Raw genomic sequence first — 13,445 nt, 5'->3', positions numbered from 1 at the left:
GTTGACTTTGGCCGGGGGAATGAATGGTTCGGGTAGACTTAGGCTTGAAATGTTTTTGTGATAGTGATTGAGGATTGAAGATTTAAAGTCATGATTAGTTGAAGAGGTTATTTGGAGCTTGAGTTAACCTTGTGTTAGTAGAAGAAGATGATGTTTGTGCTTGGTCCTAAGCAAGTGCAAGTTTCAGAGAATACTCTAGCCATCAAGTGCATGTTCATGGAAGGTATCACTTTGAGCCCAAAACTTTTTGCGCTTTGACATTGTTCACTTATTTGTTCTCTATCTCCAAAGCTTGTTTTGTCGATTGTTTCCTTGAGGACAAGGAAAGATTCAAATGTAGGGGGTTTGATATCGCTCTATTTATATATGTTTTATCTCGCGATATCTTCCTCACTTTGTTTAGTTTTTGACGATCTTGGACCCTATTTTGTGTGCTATTGAGCTAAATGGTAATTTAAGGGCTAAGGACTTGATTTGGTGTAAAATTGACCAAATCTTGGGCAAAAGTGGCTAAAGAATTGGAAAGTGCAGAATCAACTCAAAAAGCGCCGCTCCTCAACTAAGAGCACCGCTCCTGTGGAGCAAAAGCGCCGCACCAACTGAAAAAGCGACGTTCTTATGCACATTTCAACTCCATTTTTCATCAGTGAGCAAAATCGCCGTTCCTAAAGCCAGAAGCGCCGCTCCTATCCAGCCAAAAGCGTCGCTCCTACAACAAAAGCATCGCCCCTGATTTGAGCCAAAAGCGGCGTTCCTGATCAAAAGTGCTGCTCTTCATTAAAGCCAAAAGCGCCGCTCCTAAGTCAAAAGCGGCGCTCCTGTCGCTGTTTCAGCCCAGATTTTCAGCACTATAAAAGGGACGAGATTAGGTCATTTCTCATATGCATCTTTAGAGAGCACCTGTCTTAGGTCCAAATTTCACATACAAAACCATAATTTCATCATCCATTGGTGTTTAAGGATGGATTGAAAGAAGCTAGCTCAAGATCCATCATTGTTTAGCTTAGATCTTCATCTTCTTTACATTTTGGGTTGTAATCTCCACTTTACTTTACATATTTTGAATCTATTTCTTGTAATAACTTTAGGATGATGATTGCTTATGTTTCTATGCTTATTATTAGTTTGATCTTAGCCATGATTGACTAAATCTCTTGTGTTTGCTTATCTATGAATCTCTAATGCTAGTGTTTTCCCCAAAATCAATTATATAATGTTGTTTGAATGAATTACATGATCATGTGTTGTTGAGTTAGCTAAAGATCCATTGTTATGAGTTTGTTTTAGGCTTGACTTTGATTACATATATTGAGTAGCTCTCTTAGCGATTTGAGAAGTGAATCAATGTGTGCTTTAACACCTTAGGTGATCTAGACAACTAGCTTAGGAATTGCAAGTGATTGTGTTCTTGATCTTGGTTGGTTTTCTTTTGGCCTTTAGTCAACATAGTAGTGCCGATTATCTTAAGTGATTTCGATAGTTGGGGGTTTTAAGTGATTTTAACCCAAGCTCAATCTCAATGACCAAATCATGCTTAACTCGATCTTAGAATACAATGCTTATGTGAATTCACGGAGTGTTATTTGATTTGAGGTTTAATAGAGATGCTAAACGTTTAATAGTTCAAGAATCAATGAGATAGAAAAATAGGCAAAACGGGACAAGCCAAGCATAGAGAGGATTAGATAAGTGAACACTTCTTAGTTAATTTGATTTAAGTCTTAATACTTCGTTACTTGTTTCTTGCTACTAGTTTACTTGTTAATTTTAAGTTTGTTTATTTGTGCAAGTTTTAGTTGTTAGTTAATATCAATCAACCCCCCCCCCCCCCCCCAAATCAAACAAACTCTAGGACAATCGATAGTTGCAAATATTCGACTTACACCGCTCTCTTGGGACGAACTTAATAAGAATACTTATATTAAAGTGCTATAATAACCGGGTTCTAAGTGCTCGTTAGTTGTGTGTGCTTATTTGTAGTGTTTGAATCATATATAAATTTAGAGAGTAAAAGATGTATGTTGAACACAACCATCAGGAACGATAGAAGAGTGTAGACATGAAGTGGACTTAGCACCTCTGGTTTAGAGTTTTCATACTTTAGTACTTTTAGTTTAATATTGGTTGAATTTAGCTTTGACTATAATTTGACTTTGAATAATATTAACACCCTTTTGTCTTTTAATTTCAATTTTACATCAATTATTAGAGCTTTGTTAGTTAGGGTCGTTACAGAATGGTATCAAAGCTTTAGGTACGAAACTGTAGATATTATTAAGTTTGACCTGTGAGGTTGGGGTAGATCAAGATTTAGGATTCGTTATCGCTCTATAACTCTCTGATACATTGGCATTTCATTATCTCGATCATATATAAATTCCCTCATCCTTTATCCTCCATTACTTCCGTTTTCAAATAGTATGCTCTCTGAATTATCGTTATCTAATAAGCGATACGTGGTTTAGTATGTGTTTAGTTAGTCTTTTGAGTTTTTAAGTGTCTCATAAACTTCGTTCATAAGTTAGAAAATAATGAGCATGCCATTAACTGTCACATTAGTACTAATAATATATTATGAGTAATATGTTAAGGTAATTAAAATATATATTTGATGTTTTATCTCATGTATTTAAATAGTAAATGCAATAATTGAAATTAAGAAAAATAAGAAAAAAAGTGTAATGAGCAACAACTAGTCACATTTACGAATAAACACATATATGATTAGTTTGATATTATATGCATATATGTTGATTACATGTTTGAATTTATCTAGTTTAATTTTTGTTGTCGTTAACTCTTAATGATATTTTACATGCAAATTTGAAGAATTTTTTTTTTCCAATAAAAATGAAATTAATTATTATAGCTTAAACATGCATCATATATATTTGTTTTGATATTGATAACCAACTTTGATAGAGGATAAAGTTAGTTACACATGTAAAAAATCTAAATGATAGTATGAAGTGATAACGATAGGAAATACATGTACAAATTAATCATTTTCAAGTCCAGCCGGCGCGATCGTGATTAAGTTGTTATGTATGAACTTATGGAAATCATGGAATATTGATATGAAATATTATATGCTATAATTACTCTACTTAGATTAATATTTGACACATAGATTAATATTAACACATATAAGATCTTAAAATGTGAATTGTTTATCTACTTGAGACGTGTTGAACGTAAAATTTACATATTAACTAATAGACAAAAGTTATGAATAGTACCATGGGCATTTTCGACTTTTCATCTTTTTTTTAGCTTTAACTAAATTTCATTTTACCAGGCCCCCACATTTTTTTGAAAAATTCAAATCGACCCCCCAAACAGGAGGTAAAGTGTCAAATAACCATTTTCATAAAAAATCTTAAATAAACTCCACCCAAATATTCAACGGGTCATATCTTCTCGCTCGCAACGAGTTAAATTTTTTCGACACCATCGTTAAACTCGAAATAATTTTAGGAACACAATGTCACTAGCTATACGCAAAACGGACGCTTTTTAAAAAACGCTAAATATTTGGGGTACTTTTCATACACGTTGATTTTGCGTTAAATTTTTAAAAGTCGACAATTCCATAGCGAAATGCGGAGATGCACATATATTGTTAATTTAAAATAACATTTAAATCTCTCACGGGTTATACCTTTTAGTTCGACTCGAGTTGCCCTTCAACGACATCATCGTTAGCCATAAAATAATTTTACTAAACGCAATAAAATACATTAAAAATCGAACCCTCGGCGCGAAGCGAGGGTTCAATAACTAGGTACTACTATTGTTAAATAAGTTGTTTGAGATTCAAAAGTAATTATCACAATAATTTATATATAACCTACATAAGTTTGAAGAATGTGATGTGTGATATACGAGTATTAATAATGAACGATTATTAACTAATCCCCGTATGTTACAAAAGAAAAGAAAAATATATATCAATACAATTTGCAATGAAATTCTACAATATTCTTTATGAACTAAACAAACTCACAAAACCTTCGTAACCTTGTTTGTTCGCTATTTGGTGTGTTTCGATTTCGTAACTTCTTACAATTTCGAGGACGAAGTTTTTTTTATTAGGTAAAGTTGTAATACCCCATAAAAATAACACTCTAAATTTGATTGTATTATATTTTAAAAGTGTTATCATTTATAAGTAAAGAGTTATATTTTAGCTTAAGTTCAATATGATTAATTTTACCAAAGATTGTTTAATAATGAAGTTGTCATAAGTTAAGTATTATTTAAGTTGTTACATGTTTAATGAATTATAAAACTATGCTTTATTTGATTAATTAACTTAATATTTTAGCTAGTAATGTTAAGTACGTAGAATGTAAATTATACAAAATTAACTGGGTATCATGCTAGACTTAGATTATTTCAAGATTAACAAATTACTAGTCACTTGCCTTGTACTAATTATAATAACCCGAATGCATACATATTATATTAGATTAGATATTATTATTATTGCGGAGCATTATATTAGATTGAGATAGTTGTAAATACTATAGTGATAATAATATCAAAACTAGAAGAGTGCTAAGTATCAATAATATCGCATGTGACTTAGCAGTATAAAAATAGTTATTAATATCATAATGTCAAGTAATCTAATAAATAGAATTTTATCACCAACTAAGATGGCAGGATAAAACTTAAAGGAATAAGGATAAGAACTACTCTAGTAGCATAATTATAGGAAACCGTTAGAGAATAGACAAGGTCAATTACGTTACAAAAGTGTGACATATAAATCCCATTTTTTTTAAGGAGATGTATCGCCGTTCATATAAACAGCTGTATCAATCCACACATTATTCACTCAACTTTAAAAATCATAAAGCATCAAATGAAATTAAACGAGAGAGTCTAGTAAACTCGTACGCGTACAAGACGCCGATGTGTGTTAGCTACGATTTCATTTCGGATGTAACTCTTAACCTAACTCGCGTATTAAATTATTTTAATCTCTGTTTGTCATCCCTTGTTCATATTTCACGTATCTAATCGAAACAAAACGAAACAAAATGAATCAACGATTGTAAAATTTATTGTAATCGAAAACTTACGGTTCTTTAAATGATTCGCTTATTGGTGAACGACCTGGACGAAATAAACTAATAAATTATTGTACGTTAGGATTAGTTTTCTTAATCTTTTTATCAAATGAAGTATGAAATCAATAATTTATAGACAATGGGAATGATAGTTCGTAGGTGAATAAACGACCAACATGAATGATTTTTAAAGTTTACATTTTCAGTCCCTACAGTAAGCACACTTTTACAATTTAACTAAGACGAACATCATATATACTCATTTGCCACATGAAGTACCCAAGTTTAATAATTAATAAATATTACATCTAATCCTTAATAGTTTTAGAGAAATGTATTGATTAATTTGTTAAAAGATTTCAAAAGATTTAGATTCCTAATTAGAAATGGGACATGGGATATTTAAGAGAGAACAAAATTAATATATTGAATTAAGGTGGTTAAAATTAGTTCGAAATTTTATGTCGACTATATAAAGGATTTTGGAGGATCTTTCCTGACTTTGTGAACTTTAGATATTTAACAGCTGTATTTCAGTCCCGAAACAGCCCCGTATTGTCCCGAAAACAGCCCGAAATGTCCCGAAAAAGTTCGATAAAGAACATGTGTTTTTGTGGCGAGTGGTACGGTGACTCGTATTGAGTGTCCCTCATTCCATGTGGCTTTACATGTCCCGTTAAATTTCGTTTAAGTTGTTAATTCGTAAAAGGGCAACAATATTATGTAACGTGACTCGTAATAAAAGTTAGACCGAATGATTGGGGTGACACGTGAATTTAAATTAAAAAGACATATTATTTTGTATATCATTTTAAGAGTTAGTCAAGCGTAAAATATTTAAGCATATTTTATTAGTCCTTTTTTAAAACATATTTTAAAGTCCGTTGAACATTTGAAATGTATTTGGTAATTTGTAAACATAAGTCGGTTAAAACGCTTTCATAAAATATGCCTAAGAGTAACCTATCCATGGAGGTCCTATGGGCACGTTATTGTGACACCGGTAACGTGACATCGACCGTAGCGATGTATTTTGTTATATCTACAGCGTCTCCTTTTGATTACCCGGTGGTGGTACGAGCTCTTTGTATTTGTTATTTGATTTTGATAGGAGGCGTATGGATTGATCCTAGGATTTTGTTTGTTTTGACGGTGTACATTCATCATAGTGTCATACGAAACGTCGCCGATATGGATGATTAGTGGAGTAGCTACCCTATGATTTCAATTAGATACTTTGTTACATATTTGTTTTGATTCTTAGTGCACTATCTTATGAATTTTGTGTGTCTCTTAGAACAATACTTTGATATATTAACATTTGTGGTATTGTGAATCTATACCAGTTTGTACTTTGAATTTGAAATACTTCTATTTTTTTTTTTAAAAAGTTCATTTTGAAATTATGCTTCAGTTTAAATAAGTATATTTTGGTAAATAACTCATTTTAAAATTTGTCATTGCATGACATACTATACTCATGCATTTGTTATATCCGTTCACTGGCCTTTGGCTCAGTCGTATTCCATTTTTCTTTCTTATACGACAGGTATTCAAGGGATTTTGGGAAAGATAGAAGAGTGTAGACATGAAGTGGACTTAGCACCTCTGGTTTAGATTTTTCATACTTTAGTAATTTTAGTTTAATATTGGTTGAATTTAGCTTTGACTATGATTTGACTTTCAATAAGATTAACGCCTTTTTGTCTTTTAAGTTCATTTTTACATCAATTATTAGAGCTTTGTTAGTTAGGGTCGTTACAAAAGTGCTCCGACACTTTAAATGTAACAATCAAATAATCAAAAGTACGTAGCAAACACTAAAAGGCCATATTTTACTGCTATTTCAAACTTATTATGCTACTTCGATTAAGGAGTTGGCAGCTTGACTCGCCCGTCTTCAAGCTCTTTAGTCAGCCTCGAAGTCGTGTCCTTTTCCATTGGCACTCTTCATGTCATTTTGCGGGGTCCCCCCACACTTCGCTTTTGCTGCAGATTTGGATATGGCTTTGACGATTTCAGGATTATAGTTAGTAGGTGTGATATTAAATATATCAGTTCTTTTGCCAATTTTAAAACACATGGTTTCACCATCCATGTTAATTATTGCTTTTGCGGTAGAGAGGAAAGGACATCCCATGATAATTGGATACACGGGGTATTCGGTATATAAAGCACAATACCCGATAGAAGAGTTGTTTGATGTTTTCTTTGATTGATTTGATAACTCCTTCTGATGATGTAAACTTTCGTCAATTAATACAATGTCCACATTTGCTTTTGTCATGGGCAGGGAACCAATCTTTCTGTAGATGGTAAAAGCTATAGTATTTATGAAAGATCTTGAATCAGATAATATAAAAAAAGATGTCGAGTTAGTGAATTGGCAAACTAGTTTAAAGTATCCATGATCGGAACGATCAAGCGGGTAATCTTCTTCTATCAGAGTTATGGAAATGATGTGACGATCATTAGGTGACCGAATTCTGATTTCAAATGTTTTGCTCTTACGCCCGATGAAGTTTCTCATGAAGGATCTTGATAGACACCATAATGTCGATCAAGCAAAAGAATTAAACATTAGCTTAGTGCGGAAACGAAGTACAAAAGAAGTTTCTCAAAGTTTAACATTTTATTGAATAATTGAAGAACATAAACAATGAAAAACAGAGGATAGACGATCTCAAAGTTATGAGATCGGTTCTTGCTGCAGGCAAAGACAACTAACCTCACCCCAAGACCTCTTTATTTATAGAGTCTTGGGGATAAGAATTAGGAAACTAAATCCCCTAGATAAATGCAAATCCCACTAATTAAGGGATTTATGCAAACTACCGATTTTATCCAATCAATTCTAATAAATAGGAAATATTTTCCTAACAATAGGAAATCTTTTCCTAACAATCTCCCCTTAATTGATTAGGATAAAACAATCGGTTACAAGATGTAAATATAGACTAAAAATAAATCTAATCTTTGTCTTCAAAGCTTTAACCATCTTGTATGATCTTCATAACTCTTAATAAACTGATATTTCTTTAATCTTGATTCTCCTCCTCTTTATTTATCATTGTTGTACACATAGCCTCAACATCTCATCAGCACTTATGTATCCCGAAGACAAATCATCAACTAACATGAACATAATCATGACAAAACTACATTTGAAAATATGCATGAAAAACCGCGTTCACCACCGCTTAACCACTTGCGTATAAATGTTGAACATATTTGTTGAATCTTCATCTTCATAAATGTTGATTATGTTGAGCTAACATCCGGTCTTCTTATTGGGAAATAACCACTTCAAAATCTGAGTTCAAAAGAGATGAACTCAAATGGGTCTGATCTGATTTGAGTCTGGAGTCCTAAAGTCTGAAGTATTTTGAGTCCGACCTCATGTAACTCTGACTTCTACTAAGTATAAGTTCACGCGAAACTGAAGTCTGAATCTGATCTTTATAATCTGTGCTTGAGTCTGATCTTGAGTCTGTATTTGAGTCAAACTATTAAGTCCAAAATTCAGACACATATCTCAATCAGAGTCTTGAGTCTGAGTTTCCAGACTCAGAAGTACAGCAGAACTAAAAATACATATCTTTTAATATAAATATCAGATCAAGCTAAAAATTTTACACGAGATAGATCTATATGCCGTTAACCTCATATCCAAAAATCATAACGATCCAACAGCCAACGATTCTAAAACAATCGTTTTACATAGACTGCGCATAGCATGACGAATCTAAAAACGATTATAAGAATTAATGAACACCAGACTCTCACTCAAACGATAAATAAGAATTAATGATATAGAGAATGAGAGAACACGATTATAGGATAGAAGATAAATGATATCAATCGTGAAAAGTACATCTTCAAAGTAAAACTCGAGTCCCTATTTATACAGATAAACACCAAATCTGAAGATTTGGTTTTCAAAACTACATAGCTAAAAATATGGAAAAGATAAACTTAAAAACTAAACAAATATGCTAATAACTCTAAAGTCAATCTTTTGGAGATAAAACCGAATCAAAACAAATCTTCTTAATCTTTAAATAAATCTCCAGAATATTCCTTAGCTTTGGCATCAAGAAATCTCAAACCGTTGACTTCAGTAAACATCAGAGTCTGCAACTTCAGACTCTAATTCTCCAGATTTTAGCATGCTTTTGCCTCATCAGATTTTTATTTTCCCCACAATCTCCCCCTATCTTATGATGTCAAAACAACCTGCACACCTAATTAACCACCTTAGCATATTCCTTTTCGATAAGCTTACATTTGTTCTTCATGTGAGGAATTTTCTTCAACATAGATAGCTTGATATACAAGTGATTCAACAATTGAAACCTAAAAGGAAAAGTTTGCTCTGTCTCACATCTGGATAATAAACTGATCAACATCTCAATACCAGCCCCTTCAAACTGATCAACCCTAATCAACATCCTTTGATTTCCATTTGTCTTAAACATCAAACCATCCAAATACTCAACATACTTATCATCAACAAACTCTAAATGTTCAGGGACATCATACCTTTCAACATGCCCCTTAGTTCTTCTTTCTTTCATCTTTAAAACAAACATTCCACAAAATACTTCATAATCCTTAAAACTTATAAACCCTTCTTCAAACACAAAATGTACCAGCATATAAACTCTCTTCAACACTTCTTTCACAACAACTTGATCTCCTGCAGACTCCTTGATACACACAGCTATGCCTTTCCACTCACAAAAACCCAAACGAACAATTTGATTTATTTTAACTCTCAACCTCCTATCTGGTAAGTGTGTCATTGTTAGCAGTAGAGTTATACCTTCAAATTCATATTTATCAACCTCAACCTTGACAACATCACTTTCATATCTTCTGAACCTAAATCTCTTGTTCATCTGAGCCCTTAAATCTGCAGTACCAACCATTTGAGTATCACCAACACCTCTATCAGTTATATTCTCCCCTCAACCTGATGCTCCCCCTCAATTTGAGCTCTCTTTGATTGCTCCCCCTTAACATTTGCAAAACCTGCATCTGCAGTACCTGCATCATCTGACCTCTTTCTTTTCTCCCCCTTTTTGACATCATCTAAAGGCAGAGAAGATATGACCTTCCAAATTTCAGTCTGTTGATTCTTGAGGGAACAAATATCAGAAGCAAACCCAGTAAAGCATTGTCTCAGTTCATCAACACCAACCATCCTTTTCTCTAGCTCAGCCAACCTGTGATTAATTTCTGCAACAGGCCCTGAACCACCTGCACTAGACAACCCTTGCATATCCCCAACCAACCTCCTTACCTCCAATATCTCATCTTTAGAAACAAAATTATTATTAAAGTTAAGATTATTAATCTTAGACTGCATACCAGAGAGCTTGTCACCAAACTCCTTAGTCAACTTGGTCAAAGCCTGATGTAGACCAACTATGGTGACTGGTGCCTCAGTCTGAGAACTAGTGCCAGAAGATAAGTGTAGGGTTGGTATGTCCTCACAGCCTTCCTGTTGTAAAGAAAGCTGATCCTTAGACATAGAAGATTTTGAGGCCTGTATCTCACCCTGTGACATGAGTGTGATATTGGCAGCCTGTGCAAGTAAGTGTAAGGATGGAATATTTGGAGTGGGTAGTGGCAGACTTAAGTCTGGGGTAGCAGTTGGCTTGGTCATTGCAGTAGGTTGTTGGATTTGTTTATTTGAGTCCAGGATTGGCACTTCTTCATGTAAGTCAACTGAGTGGGTTTTCTCTGTGACTGTAATGTGGGAATCCAAGTTAACTAACCTATAAGGTTCAGGCTGGGTTAAAGCACTCCTCTCACCAACCTCTAGCAGAGGTGGTGGAGCAGTACGTGCGGCACTCATCCTAGTGAATTTTTGAGGTGAATTCACAAGTGCTGTAGAATCTAAGGTTTTAGATATGGTGGTATTCTCAGTATGAACTGGTGGGTTCATAAGGTGGGTTGAGTGGATAATTTGTTCAGCAGCAGTGGGTGAAGATGGGTTAGAGTGAGGTGGGATTTCCTCACCCATGACTTCAGCCTGCTCTGTTTGGGAAACAACATGGGGTGGAGTTTGTGTGGGGGTAGAATCTGATTGCTCAGATTCTAAAGATGGTTGACCATTGTTGTGATCTCCTGCAGACCCTGATTGCTCAGATTCTGAAGAAGATGCCCCTGCAGACCCTGATTGCACAGGACCTGTAGGTTGGTCTGCACGGCCAAGATTGACCCAATGCAAAATAGCAGGAGTAAGAGCTACCTCTTGATCATCAATGTGGCTGTGAAACATTCGGACACTACATTCTGGAATAAAAGTATACTCATACACACGAAACACTTTAAGTCCATCATACAAAGCAGGTGTCATTGCTTATTCAAACATTAAACTTAAAAACCTGATAAAAGGCACATTATGATCTCTTGGAGTTTTTTCAGTGAGAACCAAGAGCTCATTGAAGATTAGACGAGCAAAATCAATATTCCTTCCTGTAACTATTGCATGAAACATATGTGCCTCATAATCATTAACTTCAGTCAGACTACCACATTTGAAGCTCAAACTTCTAATGACATTCGATAACAAAAACATCCACCTAGGAGAGAACATACTAATCTTAACTGAAGAATTAGTTACAGGCTGACCAACCATAGGAAAACAAGATCTCACAGCAGACCTTGATACAGTTCTAACAAAGTTATCATGTATAGGAAGATTCAAAGCAATTCTCAAATGATTTTCAGTAATATTTAAAGAATTGTTACCATCTCGATAAGTGCCAGTGATTGATCTATCTTCTCTGTTTCCAACACAGGTATACCAAAATTCGCCTAACATCTTTGGAAACATGATAGTTGTCTTGAAGAAAGCCTCACAGGATGACTTCGCATGAACAATACCAAATCCTCATACCCTTCATTGGCAAAATTCGCAGAAATATTAGCACAAGCAACCCTGTTGTTAGCCGAAACCTGCACATCCTTCTCTCCTCTAATTTCCTTTGCCCTAATCATATTATCGGTTGGAACAAGAACAAAAGGAATGAACTTCATATTTGCCATTAGCTTTAATCAAAAACTTGTAAGAACACGAGTGAATTATGAAAATCGAGAGAGATTTTGAAGAAGATGATGATCGAATGAGAGGGATTAGGGTTTATGTTTGAAGATTAATTTGAAGAAGATTTTGAAGAAAGAGAATTAAGGGAAATATAAATACTTCTGACACAAAAATTTCAAAAAGTTACCGTTAACCCCCTTCAAAATTTAACTTTTTACTTTATAAACCCGAATAACGAAAACCTTTATTGACCAAAGAAAGAAACAAGTTTACAGTAAAAATACACAAACAGAGTAAACCTTTTCAGACTCTGAATGTGACGTAATCCAGACTCTATTTTTATTTTTTTTATTTTTTTTACAACAACAGTTTATAGAGTATCTTCACTGGACAACATTTCAGTTGATGGATTTAACATTCCAAGTTGCCCAAGAAGATAAAAATGACTTTCTTCAGGAAGTACTTTAGTGAAAATATCTGCCAATTGATCTTTAGTACCAATATGCTTTAAAAACACTTTGCCCTTCTCAACACAATCCCTTATAAAATGATTCCTGATTTCAATATGCTTGGTTCTGGAGTGAAACACTGGATTCTCAGTAATAGCAATTGCACTTTCATTGTCACACATTATTGGAGTTTTGGTCAATGTTAACCCAAAATCCAAAAGTTGATGTTGCATCCAAAGTAACTGAGTACAACAACTTCCTGCAGCAACATATTCAGCTTCTGTTATGGAAGTGGCCACAGAATTCTGCTTTTTACTAGACCAGCTGACCAATTTTCCACTTAACAATTGACATCCACCAGAAGTGCTTTTTCTGTCTAATTTGCAACCTGCATAGTCTGCATCTGTGTAACCAATTAGATCAAACCCTGAGTCTTTAGAGTACCAAAGACCCAGGTTAGGGGTACCTTTTAAGTACCTAAAAATTCTTTTCACAACTTTATAATGAGACTCCCTAGGATCTGATTGGTAACGTGCACAAAGACATGTAGAAAATATTATATCAGGTCTACTAGCAGTTAAGTATAGCAAAGATCCAATCATACCTCTATAGGTTGATTGACAAGTGAGTTTCCCAGATTCATCTTTATCAAGCTTTTCAAAAACACTCATTGGAGTTCTTAAAGTAGAACAATTTTTAAAATCAAATTTAGTTAACATGTCAGAAATGTAGTTACTTTGGTTAATAAAAATGCCTTCAGAACTCTGTTTTATTTGCAACCCAAGAAAATAGTTTAAAGTACATAAATTACTCATTCTATACTCTTCAGACATAATGTTAGAAAACCATTTTCTTAAGTGT

This window comes from Rutidosis leptorrhynchoides, chromosome 5 (assembly GCF_046630445.1).
Source record: "Rutidosis leptorrhynchoides isolate AG116_Rl617_1_P2 chromosome 5, CSIRO_AGI_Rlap_v1, whole genome shotgun sequence".
Lineage (NCBI taxonomy): Eukaryota > Viridiplantae > Streptophyta > Magnoliopsida > Asterales > Asteraceae > Rutidosis > Rutidosis leptorrhynchoides.
Note: the sequence above shows the minus strand (reverse complement) of the source record.